The sequence below is a fragment of the Candoia aspera genome, chromosome 2 (assembly GCF_035149785.1).
Source record: "Candoia aspera isolate rCanAsp1 chromosome 2, rCanAsp1.hap2, whole genome shotgun sequence".
Taxonomy (NCBI): Eukaryota; Metazoa; Chordata; class Lepidosauria; order Squamata; family Boidae; genus Candoia; species Candoia aspera.
In genome coordinates, this window is record NC_086154.1 from 38,058,658 (window position 1) to 38,073,441 (window position 14,784).

Below are 14,784 nucleotides of genomic sequence, written 5' to 3' on the forward strand. Positions count from 1 at the left end.
ATAATGTGAATGGAAAGACATACAGAGTTGTCAAAGAAAATTGGTTTGCATCTCATTCTGTAGTATAAAAAGGGGAGTGTTGATATGTTTTCTACTACAGATTAAGGTTACTATGGTAACTAATCATTTTGGCCAGGTGAAGAGGTTGAATTTAATTGTCCCCTTTTCACATGTTAATGGTTGCATTGCCTAAGGGAGGAACTTGCCTGAACTTATTTTTAGTTTCAGTTTCCTTTCTGTGTAGGCTTGCAGAGAATATGCAGCTGAGAGAAATCTCTCCTCTCAGCAAACAGCCTTTAAATATGTTTGTTTTCTGTAAATAAAATTATTTTTATAGAAATGCCTGGTATGTGACTTTTCTGATCTTTCCTGGGCCAAATGCTTTCTAGCACTCTGCCAACACTTCTGGTATATTAAGATTACAGATAGGTAATAGTTTTTGCAGGGTTTTTGTGAATCACATCCAGGACTGGTAGGGGTAGGGGGGCATGTCCAACTCTGAAATCTCCATTTACAGTATACATTTTGGCATTAATAATAATCTTTTCTGATGGTCCAGATTTCCCCTGCTAGCTTATTTTTACATACTATATGCTTTTAACACAAACTCTTCATTAAATTTTTACTAAAGAATGATAATGAGATTCCTTTAAAAAAGTTCACAAATTGATTTTATAAATAATAATGCCATTTTTTCCAGTGAGTAATTAAGTCCCAAAATAATTCAACCATGCACAGCTTTGATAAGACTTTATAAGCAGATACATCATAGCTAGATTAGAAAAATAAAAGAAAGAATGAATCAATATATACAATACATAATTTCAGCAGCATTTTAAAATGCTATCTTTATCTGGAAGACTTCGTTGTATGACAATTGGCAGAGTAAATGTAGTTATTCACAGATTTACATATATCTATGGTAAGAGCATAATGATTTCTTATGTAGCTATGACTTACTTCCTTAAAATGGATTTTGCCATATTTGAATATCTGGAACTCAGCATTTGGCCTTAAGAAATCATTTCTTACATGATGATATTCATGAATTATTAGTTGCACTGCAACTGAAATGTAAATGCCTTTCTGAAAAATAAAATGTGCAAACTATTATTTTGTTTAGTTGATACACTTGTCCCAAAGAATAGATTTTTAAAATCAGCTTGAAATTAAATATGAGAACATAGTCAATGTACAGATAGAGTGATCAAGCAAGGTGCATAATGAGATAAGAGATTTAAAAAAAATGGTAAATATTATCATGGAAATCTATTTAATTATTTATTTATCTATAGCAAATTTATATGCCTGCCCATCTCACATAAAATGACTCTGGGCAGCGTACAAAAACAGCAACAATTAAATCAATACAGCCAATCTTAAAACATTGAACATAAATCAAAATAAAAACATGAAAAAGCCAAGATTGCAGGAGAATAATCTTTAAAAGATATATTCTTACTATGTGCTATGCTTACTAAGTTTTGGGAGAAAGTAGTAGCTCATATAAATGTGACTGTGCAACAAAAGCTAAAATTTTCAGAGGACAATATTCTTTTGAATTACATACCTAATATATACCTATTCGACACCAGGACAACATAAAGGGATTCTTCATGCCCTTACCATGGCCAAAAGACTGATATTGCAATATTGGCAATATAAATGTATGGCCCATTTACTCAATGGATTGAAGATTTGATTATACTTGCCCCCTATAACCAACATGCTTTTCCATAGATTACTATAATTTGTAAAAATGAGTCTCATATTTCATTGCACTTATCCATAAAAAGTCTATGAGGATTGCCTATAGACATAGACTTTGTATGAATAAGCGCAATGAAATATGGGACTCATTTTTACAAATTATAGTAATCTATGGAAAAGCATGTTGGTTATATAATTGTTATATATATCTGCATCATATCTGCACTATATATATATATATATATATATATGGAATTGTAATTGTTTATTGTTGTAATGACGTATTATATTTTATATTTTTATTTCTTTCTGTTATATTTCTTATTTTTTAAGCACCTGTTACGTATTTTTTATAATATCAGTACTGTATCTTTTTTGGTGTCGTTTTTTTTCCCCTTTTCTGTCATTATTTTAAAAAGCAATAAAATAAATAAATAATAAAAAAGATCGCAGGAGAGTAACAGTCACCTAATGTCATACAACTACCTCACAGGCTCCCCATAGGATCCCCAAGGCTGCTGGAAAAAACTTGTTTTAAGGGCTTCCCAGAAGGCTAACCGGGATGGGGCCAACCTCACCTCAGGGGGCATGATGTTCCAGAAAGTGGAAGCCACAGCAGAAAAGGCAGGTCTCCTGGTCCCGCCAGATGGAATTCCTTAACAGATGGGACCCTCAGCCTGCCCCTCCTGGACTGCTGGACTCACTTCTAGTGACAAGCGTCAACTACCAATTGTTAAGCTGCTTTGAAAAACACTTCAGGTTTGGTAGTTTCTTCAGCTAGTCTTGACATTATCCCATCACTTGTTTTGAAAAATCATTAATATCTTAACCTACATCCTTATCTGATCCTGAAACATGATCAGTTTCCAACTCCATTCTCAACAGCTTTTTGAATATACAGTATTTGTATCAGAGTATTTATGTATTTGTTCTACAGTCCAGTTACCTGAACAGAAGTTCTTAAATGTTATTTTCTCTTTTGAATATGTCCCAATCAGCTATTTCCTTGAACATAATTCACATTAGGAAATAACACAAAGGATATGCATAATAATAATAATTCATTATATCACCCGGTTTTTAAACTTTTCACACTATACTTAAAAATATTGCGTTGGTGGATCTCTCTTTATTGTTGCTGTTCCACAAATAAAAGCATATGCTTCTCTCCTTTTTTTTCTGTTCCTTGTGACATAATTGTGAGTTAGGTGCCATCACACTCGGTTTGATTACTGATGACTGCCTTGACACACTCTCACAGTTTTGACCTGTTATTTGTAATAGTTTGAGGAACTCTAAATAATTTAATTCACCTTGTATATTGTCTTCTATTTCCATCAAACTGGCCACCCTTTCTTCTACTTCCTTCAACTTGGCCAAGCACAATAAATTTTCCTGAGCCCATCATCTGTTCGCATTTCATGTCCAGAGTCTTTGGGTTTCTACTGGCTAATAATTGCCCTCAAGGGATCCATCTGTCTTTATATGGTTCAGGACTGATTGGTTGGTTCTTCTTGCAATATACGGTACTTTTAGTAACTGTCCAAATCCATTTTTTTTTTCTTTCAGTCTTTTCCAGTGCCCAGCTTTCACATACTAGGTGGTCCCACTGGAAAGTCCAATGCTCTGATCTCTGCTGTCACTGAAATAGCCTTTGCCTACATTATCAAAATCACTGGCCATCAACCCAAGCAATGTTAGTCCATTCAAACTAGCCCTGCACAACCTAGCTTTGCACAAAATGAAATGCAGAGGCAGGTATTGATATAGCTTTGTTATGCAATGCTACAATCTCTCCTTGGCCATGTCCACAGAATTTAGAGCCCACAGTAGCATGTATCTTGATCAGCAACTAGCCTGAGATGCAGTCTGAGATGAGGCATCTCTTTCCCATTTTCTCTTTATTCGGCTTGCAATTTCTGCTGGAATTACTTTGGGAATTCTTTACCTGCGTATCTTGGAGGAACAAGAAACGTTTCTTCTTAGGACAAGAGTCACAAAATAAGAAATATTCTTTTTATCTGGAAGCTGACCTACTTATTTGGAATTGGTATGATCTGGATGCTGCCTGATAGCTATTGATATCATGAGATATCTATCATAATCCAGATATCTCTGGATTAGTCCTGGGATTTTCCCTGCTGCAATAGCTTCAGAGTCTTTGGCATGCAGAATTGGTGCTCAGTAGCTAAAGTACAGTCCTTTCTATAAAGTAGGGTAGGATAATGCTTTCATTAAATGTAACCATTAATCATATTTATCTTTTTCATTATAACATTCAGAATCAGTACAATATTTTTTTCTTTTTACTTTTGCCTATATCAGAAATGGATATGGAACAAAATGATAAGAGAGTGGGGGAAAAGCATTTTCAGGATTTGGTCCTGAAGGCAAGAGCTTCAGGTAGGAATGGCATCATTATAATAATCTGGAAATTATTTAAGAACACCATAAGCAGAAAACAGAGCATGACCTTAACTTTTAGGTCTGCTTCATCTGTCTTGTTTCTGGGAATTAATTTTCAGGTTTACCATTTCTAATTTCATGCTTCTTTCCCAATGTTTTTCCTTGTACACAATATATCTGTTCATCTGTTAATGCAAAGATTTGAAGGGAGCCAATGGGTTTCTGCTTTCTCTTTTTAAGGTTATAGAGAATTGAGTATAAAGTTTGCCATCCCAGAAACAGGAAGAAGAGATTTGGAATAAATAGCTGCCTTCAGAACTGCATTAATTGCATCCAGATCTATGAAAATTCTCCAGACCTTGGTCTAACACCTTTTAGCAATCCTTGGGAATCAGTGAGTTGCAAAAGAGTAGAGATAGGCACATGTTATCCCACTCTTCTAGAAAAAGGAAAGATCACATCAGCAATTTAAACATGGCATGAAATTTTGCAAAGCATAACCTGTTCAGTAGCCTACATCAGAGTAAGTCCATCAGCAACACTTGTGCTGCTTTGTAAATACAGTGTTGTGGGATTGATTATTATTATCAAGATCACTGTCACTAGTTGTGCTGCACAAAAGGCACCTGCAGGTTGCACAATGTGTCATCAAAGCAAATTTGCTGATAAAAATATAACGAGGAGACTATTCAACACCGTTTTGAATGGTGTTGAATGTTCAACACCATTCAAATGAATGCACTGTACTTGATACAGGCAAAGTGTTACACCAGGCTGTATTCTATACATATTATACTTTTGAGATGTAAAATGGCTCTTGGAGGAACTTCTGTTTCCTGTGTGTTTCAGCAAGTGTTTTACCTCCTGTCACAACTACAGGTATGGGCATTTTACCTGGTGTTTTATTTTTGTATTAATTGGCTTGTTCCCCATAAAGAAAGAAAAAATGAAATTATGCCCCCTAGTATATAGTTTAAACACAAATAACTGTGAAATATTTTCTTTTCTTTTCTTTTCTTTTTTCTTTTCTTTTCTTTTTGTGTAATAGAGAGAGCAAACAATAAATGCATACTACCATGCAGAAATATACACAGTCCAGACCTTTCACTTCCACCTAATTTCTGGTTGTATTCAGTGTGGTAATAAATGAAGGAATAGATTTTGTAATGTGGGTTTTACTTTCCGCTATCCATCAATAATATTGATTGCGAAAGCTTTTTCTTTGCTGGCAGCTAATGTGCAAGGGTTTCTCATTATATAATACAATAGTAGATGATGATATAATCACTATTATTTTAAAGAACAATAACACCACCCCACAATTTCTAAGTGCTGACACATAAACGAATATCTACACTTCCTGCTGTCTATATGATAAGTGTCTATATGATAAGTGATAGATGCACACTATAAATACTACCAGTGGACTATTTCTTTCTAGATCAGGGCCTGGCTTGATTTTTTTCAATGAGAATAGGCAGTGGTTGATGACATTAAAAGCGTGATACTGAGATGCAGTTTGAATTATAATCCTGAAAAGGTTTGAGTACTTAATTGATGGTAGAGCATTTCAAAAAGTAAGTTTATCGGTATTTGAAAGAATTAACTTCCTTTAAATTATTTTAGAACTTTTTTTGTTGTTGTTTGATGAACATTTTCTTAAATCTCTTTTCCTTGTTAAAGGAGAAGGTCTATTTCTGAAGATCATATCTCTTCAGAGGGCCAGGCACATTTTTTTCCAAGTGGTCATATGCAGTACTTTAACACATTTCCATCTAGCAGTGTTCTTACACTAAATGGATGTGACCATGAAAAAACCCTATTTATTTATTAGATTTGCATCCTGGATCAGGCTGTGATCTAGAGGGGATTATTACAGATTATCTGAAGTACAGGTATGTGTAAAATGATGGTCTGGTTTAGATAATCCTTCCTGGTTTCATAAGCCTTTTAAAAAAAAACAATATTTTTATGTATATCTGTTCTTCCTCCTAGAAGTTCAGATTGATATAATTCATCTGTGTTTCTCTCCCATTTTATTTTAACAGCCACCCCGTGAAATAGGCTAAGAGATTGGCCGAAGTTACTGAATGAAATTTATGGCTAAGGAAATATCTCAGCTAAGGTTTCCACCATCCTAGTTTGAACTATTAAGCAATGAGTAGACTATCTGGTGTTATCTAAATGTTTTGGATAGTATTTAAACAGCCACAGCAATTAACAATGGCCTCAACACTGGCAATTTGCTGAATGCTATACCATCTTCTCTATTCCACTGCTGTTGGTGTTGGTGGATATGGTGACTTCTCCCCCAATATCTTTGCCTCTCTATGATCTCCCAAATTTAGGAACATTGCTGATGTTAGCAAGGCTGCCTGTCTTGAGGGAAATTTAGAGCAAACCATAAGGAGGACACTGGATTGCTTGCCCTGTTCTAAGCCTGACATTGCATTGCATTTCAGAAAGCTAATAGCAATGTCTCAATCAAACCAACAATGATAAATATCAATCTCCCACTTTGGCAGTACCTACTGACAACTGGTTTTTTTGTTTGTTTGTTTGTTTTTCATTTTCTTTCAGTTCAACCCATTTCCAGATATATGAAAAACCCATGCATAGCAACTCTGGTGAAAGCCTAGGCTTCTGTTTCCAAAGTCTCCTGCCAGTGATATTGTGCAGTTTGCTTGACTTACTTTAGTTTGGATGGCTCCTCTTTGCACTGTTCTGTATTATTATTATTATTATTATTATTATTATTATTATTATTATTATTCAAATTTAATTACCACCCACCTCCCCCAAAAGAGGGACTCTGGTATTTGAGCAGGTAGCTTTATTTGTTCTGTATTTGAGCAGGTAGCTCTATCAAAGTTTCCCCAAGTAAGATCAGATTTATTGATGCATATAACTTATTTGGCCACCTATCTCACACAGTGATCTTAGGTGGCTCACAACAACCAATAAAAACAGCGATACAAAAACAAACTTCAAACAAGACTGCTGCCAAGTCTCCAATGGGGAGGGCCTTTAATGGGGATATTTCCCCCTCTCTCTGTCTCTTGGGATACTTAATGAGGTGGATTTCAGCATTCCTGCTAGTTCTCAGGAAGGAGGGGGTGCATTCCAGGGAGGTAAGAGAACTCTCAGTAGTCCGGGGGCTGTTGATGGGAAAGCAAAGAGACTCAAGGTGGCCCCACCCTAGAGTCTCTCAGGTTATTTCTGCTTGGGTTAGTTGAGTAGCTTTAGTCTGGCAAGATTCTGTCTATATTAGGGTTCCTCAACCTTGGCAACTCTAAGCTGTGCGGACTTCAACTCCCAGAATTCCCCAGCCAGCTTTGCTGGCTGGGGAATTCTAGGAGTTGAAGTCCGCACAGCTTAGAGTTGCCAAGGTTGAGGAACCCTGGTCTGTATGGTGAGAACAATAAAGAACTAGTTGGAAGACACTGACTCAGCATGGTTCTTGGCCTGGTTCTGACCCCTAACAAGGAAAACATTCAACTTCTACTTCTGAACAGAGAAGAACTTCATTTTTCTACTTGAGTTTAAAAACAACCACCTTATGATTTTTCCTACTTGTAGTAGAAAAACAACCGCCTCATGGTTACGCATACAGTATAAGAGTATTGCACAGTTATGCAAATAACTTTAAAGATGAAGGTGTTGATGGGGTGGACCTCCTTGTGTCCTGCAGAGAAGCTTGCTTAGGGCTAGCAATCCCAACCCAACAGACTGAGCAGTCTCCATAAAGATACAGTACATTTCAAAGGCAGAATATATATTCAGACAAAGCAGCGATCCCTTCTCCCTTAGAAAAATGTCTGCAGTAACAGCTGACTCTACAAAAGTCTCCTATATCAGTTTGTCTCAGTCTCATCCTTGCTTCCCAGTCCCTCCGTCTGAGTGGGATTTCCTCCTATCCGGCCTGTCTGAATCCGGTCTGCTGCTCCTCTAGATCCTTCAAGCCTCCCAACTCCCCACTCCTCCACTGAGTGACTGCCTTGCGGGTGAAACTGACAGCCACTCTCTCCATGTTGGGCAATCTTCCAGCTTATACTCTGATTCCTTTGTGCCCTCCAAGCTGCCCTTCTCTCCCTGTTCGCCATAGAGGGCAGCATCCCAACTTGGCAAAGTGTTGCAAGGAGAAAACACTTGTCCTTTCCCCCCTAGCCTCTTGATTATTCACAATAAGCTTTCATTCTATCTTGCTTTGAAGCTTTGTCTTGTATTCTTTTAATCTCCTTATGTTGCCCCTTTCTAGATTAAGTTCTTTTCTTCTCCTTCTTCTTCCAAGCTCAGCTAAACTTTTGTTGTTGCTCTCCTTTCTCTTCCACCCATGTGTGTCTCTGTCTCTGTCTCCTACCCATAGTTCTTTACATATGTCCTGACTCTTCTGAATATTTCCTCCTGTTCCTCTAGTCTTTTGGACAAACTCCTTCCCACCCCAAAAATCCATGATTCTGATTTCCTTCACTATTTCCAAGCTGTCTACTGGAAGTTATCACCTTTTCCCTTAATCTCCACCTGTATTTATCTAAGCATCTCCAAGGAACCAATTCTTCTATTCTTGACTTCTTCCAGGTTCAGACCTCTGGAGCCAGATCTTTAGTACCCAAGTTAACTTGCTTACTTCTCCTGGCAACCTTCTGCCACTTTGCACTAGATTACAAACCATTTACTTTTCAACTCTCCTGTAAGCAACCAGGTTATCTTGACTTTTATTCGGAACAGAAAAAGGAACCTGATTATCATAGCTACATTAGACAAACCAATATAAAAAAATCAATTAATTGGCAAAAAAACAACAACAGCCTAGAAACATGTTCTCTTTAAAAAACAAAACACAACTTGATGTCTCTGAAGAATAGGAAACAGATGGCAGTTGTGCTTTTTTTCATGCCATGTGGCAGAAATCTTGTCAATTTTTTAGAATATGTAAACCAAAACATCTTAGAAGGGCACAATTCATCCCTTTGAATTAAAGCTAGTTTCCTTTACAAACATTTCTGGTACCTGAAGTGCATCCTTATCACTGGATTATGCTCAGATGATGATTTCCTTTCATTTTCACATAGCTTTTTACATGCTTATTAGGGGAGAGAATATGTGAAGACAAACTGCTTCAAAAATTGCTGTCTTTCTCAGATGTCATTTCTTATGATTTAGAAAATAATCAATATTTATTTTGTGTGTGTGTTTTTTTAGTCTGCTCATAATGAGAACCCCCAGGATGGATTAAAAAACTATTAAAAGAGATAAAAACAATAAAAACAGAATAGCAGTTGTAAACAGGATACATTAAGATAGGTAGAGAGACAGACAGATTTGTAAATAGTGTTACTTAAGACAAGGACACATATTTTCCCATCTAAAGTCAAAAGTAAAAATTAGTTCAGTTGTCCAGTATGGAGCCCATGATTACTGCCTTCATTGGGCAACCTGATAGCTAGTTTGGAGCAAAATCCAACTTTGTGAGTGGAAGACTTTATTTTCCTGTCTGTACCCCTCCTGGGGAAGCAATTTTGCAGTAGAAGTGCCACAAGGAAAACTGTTTCTGACAACTAAAAGGCTTAATTAAATTCTACTCTTCTTTTCAGCTACTGCACAGGTCGTAATTTCTGAAGGTTTACTCAGTCTCCAGGTAGAGGGAAGCAGTCTGTGGATAGTTGGCTACATGCTGCATCTGAACTTAACCTCCTCCCCCTCCATATTAGTTTTTAGCCCTCAGACTGTCCTAGAATGATAGTTCTGAAATTTGGCAGCAAATTGTGAAATGAAGCCAAATAAATTAGATATGCTAAGAGTGGTACTGTCCTAACAGCCCAGAACCACGCTGAGACAAGGAACTGGTCTCTAATGTTTTATTGCTTGTACATAACAGGAATCCTAACAAACTGAAGAAGCGTGGGAAAAACCCAGACATATAAACCCCAAAGGTTAAGGCAGTCCCGATCTGTGTCTCTTTGAATGGCTGCCCAATTCCTCAGTGCTACGCATGCGCTTGACAGTCTGGATGGGAGCCCCCTGCTCACCATCCTTACTCATGACAGGTACCTTAAAATCATACCAATGACTTATGGGAAAATAGTAAAATATAGATACAGAAATTTTGACTGCCCTTCACTTGCTGTAGGGCTATCAGGGAGAGACTTACAGAATCATAGCTTTCACTCCTAAACACAGTTAGTTCTGCCACATCAGAGCAGTGCTTTTAATTACATAGGTGGATGGCTGCATAAGAGTTGAACATGAAAAATGTGCTGATCATCAGGAAATTGGCTTGGTCTATGCCACATACGTTTACACATTTCTTTTTTAAAAAGTCTCTTTAAAAAAAAGTCCACTAAATCATCAGTTGCTGTTGTTCAAATCTGTATATTTATTTTGCAGTGTATTTTTGGATGTACCTCATTGACACTTTTTTCCAAAAAATTCTTACAAATATATTCTACCAATTTTCCTTAAGACATCCTTTTTCGATGCACCTTCACTTCTTTAAAGAAAACTTTCACGAAGGCATATTGATTTTTGTGAACTTTTTCTAGCTGAATGACAATAAACAAAGTCATGCCTACTGTAGATACTACTGTAATGTAGAATAATAGTAGGCACTGAACGTAACTATTGTCTGGTGGGCTCTGCTTGACGAGTCTAAGAATGTAAAAAAAAATCAAAGTAAAAAAGTGTGACAACTTTTCTAGTTTATTATATTTTCAAAGAAATAGAAGCAGAAGCAGCATTTGAGGATGCCTGAAGATTTGCACCAAATGGGGATGCATCAAGGCCTTCATCTTGACAGAGTTATGTTGTTGATTTTCTACATTATAACTGAAAGTTTTTAATTGTGAGCTACTCAGAGTCTTCAGAAATGGAGTGGCATATAACAGAGAAAGAAGAAAGGAGGAAGGGAGTGGACTGGAATGGGGTTTCCCCTGTGGCTCTCACCCTAATGCAGTGTTTCTCAACTTTGACGCCATTAAGATGTGTGGACTTCAACTGCCAGAATTCCCCAGCCAGCAATGCTGGCTAGGGAATTCTGGCAGTTGAAGTCCACATAACTTAAAGTCCCAAGGTTGAGAAACACTGCTCTAATGACATCCCAGAGGGCCTTAAAGACCTGGCTCTTCTCCCAGGCTTTAGGCTGAGGTAGTTAGAGCTCCTTGTAAAATGAACATATATTGCGGTTGATTGGGCTCACCATCTTGTTCATTGTTTTTTTTCTTTGGTATCTTATTGTTTTTATTCTGTGAGCTGCCCAAAGTCAATTGGAATTGGGCAGCATCTAAATCATCATAATAATAACAACAACAATAATAAAACTACTTTTTTTGGTAATTATCTCTTTCTGGCCATTCTGAACACTGATGGGAAGTTGCCATTATTTTGAATTATAATATTTTGTTTTCAATCTGAAGGCATGTTAAATACTTTCTAAATGCATTAGGGAAAGATTCATTGCATTTTCTCAGGCCACTCATAACATACCCCATTATGTATTTTTGTCTCTTAATCATCACATGAAGTTGAATTCCTATGGAAAAAATTAACATCTTTGGAAATAATGACTTCATTGGTTCGTTGTCAGTAGCACAGCACTCAGTCTGAAAGTGTCAAAAATTATTAGCCAGACTTCCAAAACAATTGAAAAAAAAATCACAAGTTTCAAAAATGTAATAATAATGTTACTATTAGTACAGCTACTATTGCTGCCGCTGCTAATACTAGTAATCAGTCTAGGCTTTTCATATTCATGTATGCTTTTTTAAATTTTATTCATTGATTGCTTTAGTATTTCTAACCCTTGATTGAAAATTTGAGGCAATTATATTGGCTAGTGCGGTCTGCACAAAATTAAACAAAACTCAGTATTTAAACAATGTAATTGGATTACTTTCTCTCAGAATTCCAAGCATGGAAACAAAATGTTGCTTGTAGTTTCTTCTTCAGCTACATATTATTAGAAACAGCTTAGAATATGAAAATAGGGACCCAAATTAAAAATCAATAATGTTAATCATCTCATTTTATTGCCTCCAAAGGAGGACCATTATCAATTTATTCTCCTTCTTAATGACAGTTAACAACAGTGTTTTTGGCGAGGGTTTATGCACTAATCACCACCATTACTTTTATTATCAGGGTAAGCAAAAGGGCACAGGACAAGGAGTCACAATCTCTAAATCAGCTCAATTATTTCTTCTTAAGCCATTCTTAAGCCCAGACACCAACAGCAGAATGGAACTGATATATAGAGGCATTTTCTTGAGCTACAGAACAGTGTTTCAGTTTCAAAAGAGGGTCCTCTTTGTATTGTACTCTGTGATCTTTAGGATTCTGAAGTGGTGCTTTAGACTTAAACCTGTTTCAGAAAGTTTCCTCTAAGAGGTGTGCACAGAGGTTCTGTACTGAAATGCTTAAGTCCCTTGCGTTATATCCATACGTACATAGGAGCACCCGTGTACACAACTGACAGGCTCTCTGGCGTACACCTAAAACCAAAAATTGTTATTTTCCGAGCATGATTCTCACCGAGTTCCTTTAGCAAGATTTATTCAGAAGAAAGGAATGGGGTTACAAGAATTCTGGCAATTGAACTATTTCCCTTTTAAAGCCAATATAACCCCCAAAGTACCTGAGGATGAAGGCTCATTTATTTTCTTTCTAACTGCCTAACAAACTGGCAGGTCTCTTCACTGATAAATGAGGTGCTTGCAGATGGTTGTTTACACAATGGTCTCCTGAATCTTTATTAATCTGGAAATCAACCATTACAACAGCTGTCCACACATCTAGTCAATGTGTGCAGGCTCCTGTCAACAAGGAAGCATCTAAGACTGTAGTCATGCTAGAGAAATTGGTGAAATCTTTTTCAAGCAAACTGAAGCATTTGCCAAAAATACTTCTTGGCTCAAGAATTGCATATGAATGCAGCTCATGAATGAATTGTGTATAATGAATATATTAGGAAAAATTGCCTATAAAATGTGTACAGGTGGAGAAACTGTATGGCATACAGGTATTAACAAAATCACATATAAGAAGCACACAAAATGCATATGTTAAGAAAAATTCAGTAAGAAATTTGGATTTTTAGTTTGCCAAATTATGCAAAAATTGGATTGAATGTAATATAATAATCAAGTGTACATGATTCTATCATGAATTGGATAAACATTTATATACAGTATATATATATTTTACTAGCTGGTGGAGATATTGCAAGAAAGGTTGTAAAACTATAGTTTATTTTTCAGATGCCTGAGTTTTATTGATTCCTATAAGATTTATTGGTCTGCTGTAAAGTATTGATTTCATTGGTAAATTTATACTGATTATTATTATATAAACAATGTTACATTTACTTTATGAATATCGTGACTGGTTCCATGTCCAACTGGTGGGGTCAGATATGTTACAGTAAATGTTTAAGCATTGTACTGAATAGTTCTCAATGAGAGATGTTCAAAAGCAGTTTGAGAAATCTTCCAGCCTCTATATCTCAAAATTGCTCTACGTGAAAATGTCCAACAAATCTATTTATTATACCCTTAAAGAACTGCTCTAGAGGGACCTTGATTTTTCTAGCCCTTAAACATATAGGTTAGTAGTGCACTTTAGGATGCATATGATTATGTCTCATCATGTCAACTTTTAGCAAACACATAGATTAATTTTCTCCATGATGATATGTCCCTAACCAGGTCCTTCAAGTCTTCCAACTGTACTAACCACCACTGTAGCTGAGTCCATCCATCTTGCTGCCGGCCGTCCATTTTTCTCTTTGCTTCCAGCTTTTCCAGCATTAGAGCCTTCTCCAGAAAGCTAGGTCTTTCCTTGATTTTATTGGTATAAGATGTGGTAGAGACAAACTCTGACATTAAAATTCTGTTATTCCACCTTACAACAATAAAGAACATTCCTGAATCCCAGCCATGCCTGTTTCTTGACCTTGCCTACCTAAAAGGGTTGACAGGATGCTTATTGCCTACCTCACCCATAATATATATGAGAAGTATTCTGGCATTTGTTCTGCTTTACCGTTTCCAATTATGATACACTTAAACAAAGCAGTTTCAAGTTAAAGGACACAATTTGTTCAATAAATTCACCTTAGTTAATCTGCTAAGCTGTATTTTATCTTTGCACACCATGCAAATTGCCTTTTGCCAGCAATTTGTTTCAACATCACTAAGGAGAGTGTTTGACATGTAGAGTTTGGTTCAGCTGTTTGGGTTAGATGAGCCCTCCTGGCACCTCTCTTTTTGTACATTTGCAGTCATAGATTGATGGCAACTAATTGACTTTGCCTGTAGATGTAAAAAGGCAAGTGAAGCCAAGGATCCTTGTTAGAAGTAAAACTAAATATTATTAGTTAGAATTATAGTTGAATGAAGTGTGAAAAGTTTACTGTACTTGTTTATTTTCCTATTTTTTACACCACTTTCATTTTGGGTATATAAGGGATGAATCTAAGTATGGTGGGCTAGAGATGTACATACTGATGAGAAGACACCAGTGATATTAATTAAAGCTTTGCTACATATCCAGAAATGAATAGCAAACAGCAGAAAATGTACATACAAGATTGTTCTTTCCACTGTACAAAGACTTCCAAAGAAAGTTTCATGAAACGTGAAGAGCATTCTTGAATGAGTATAATATTCCTAATAG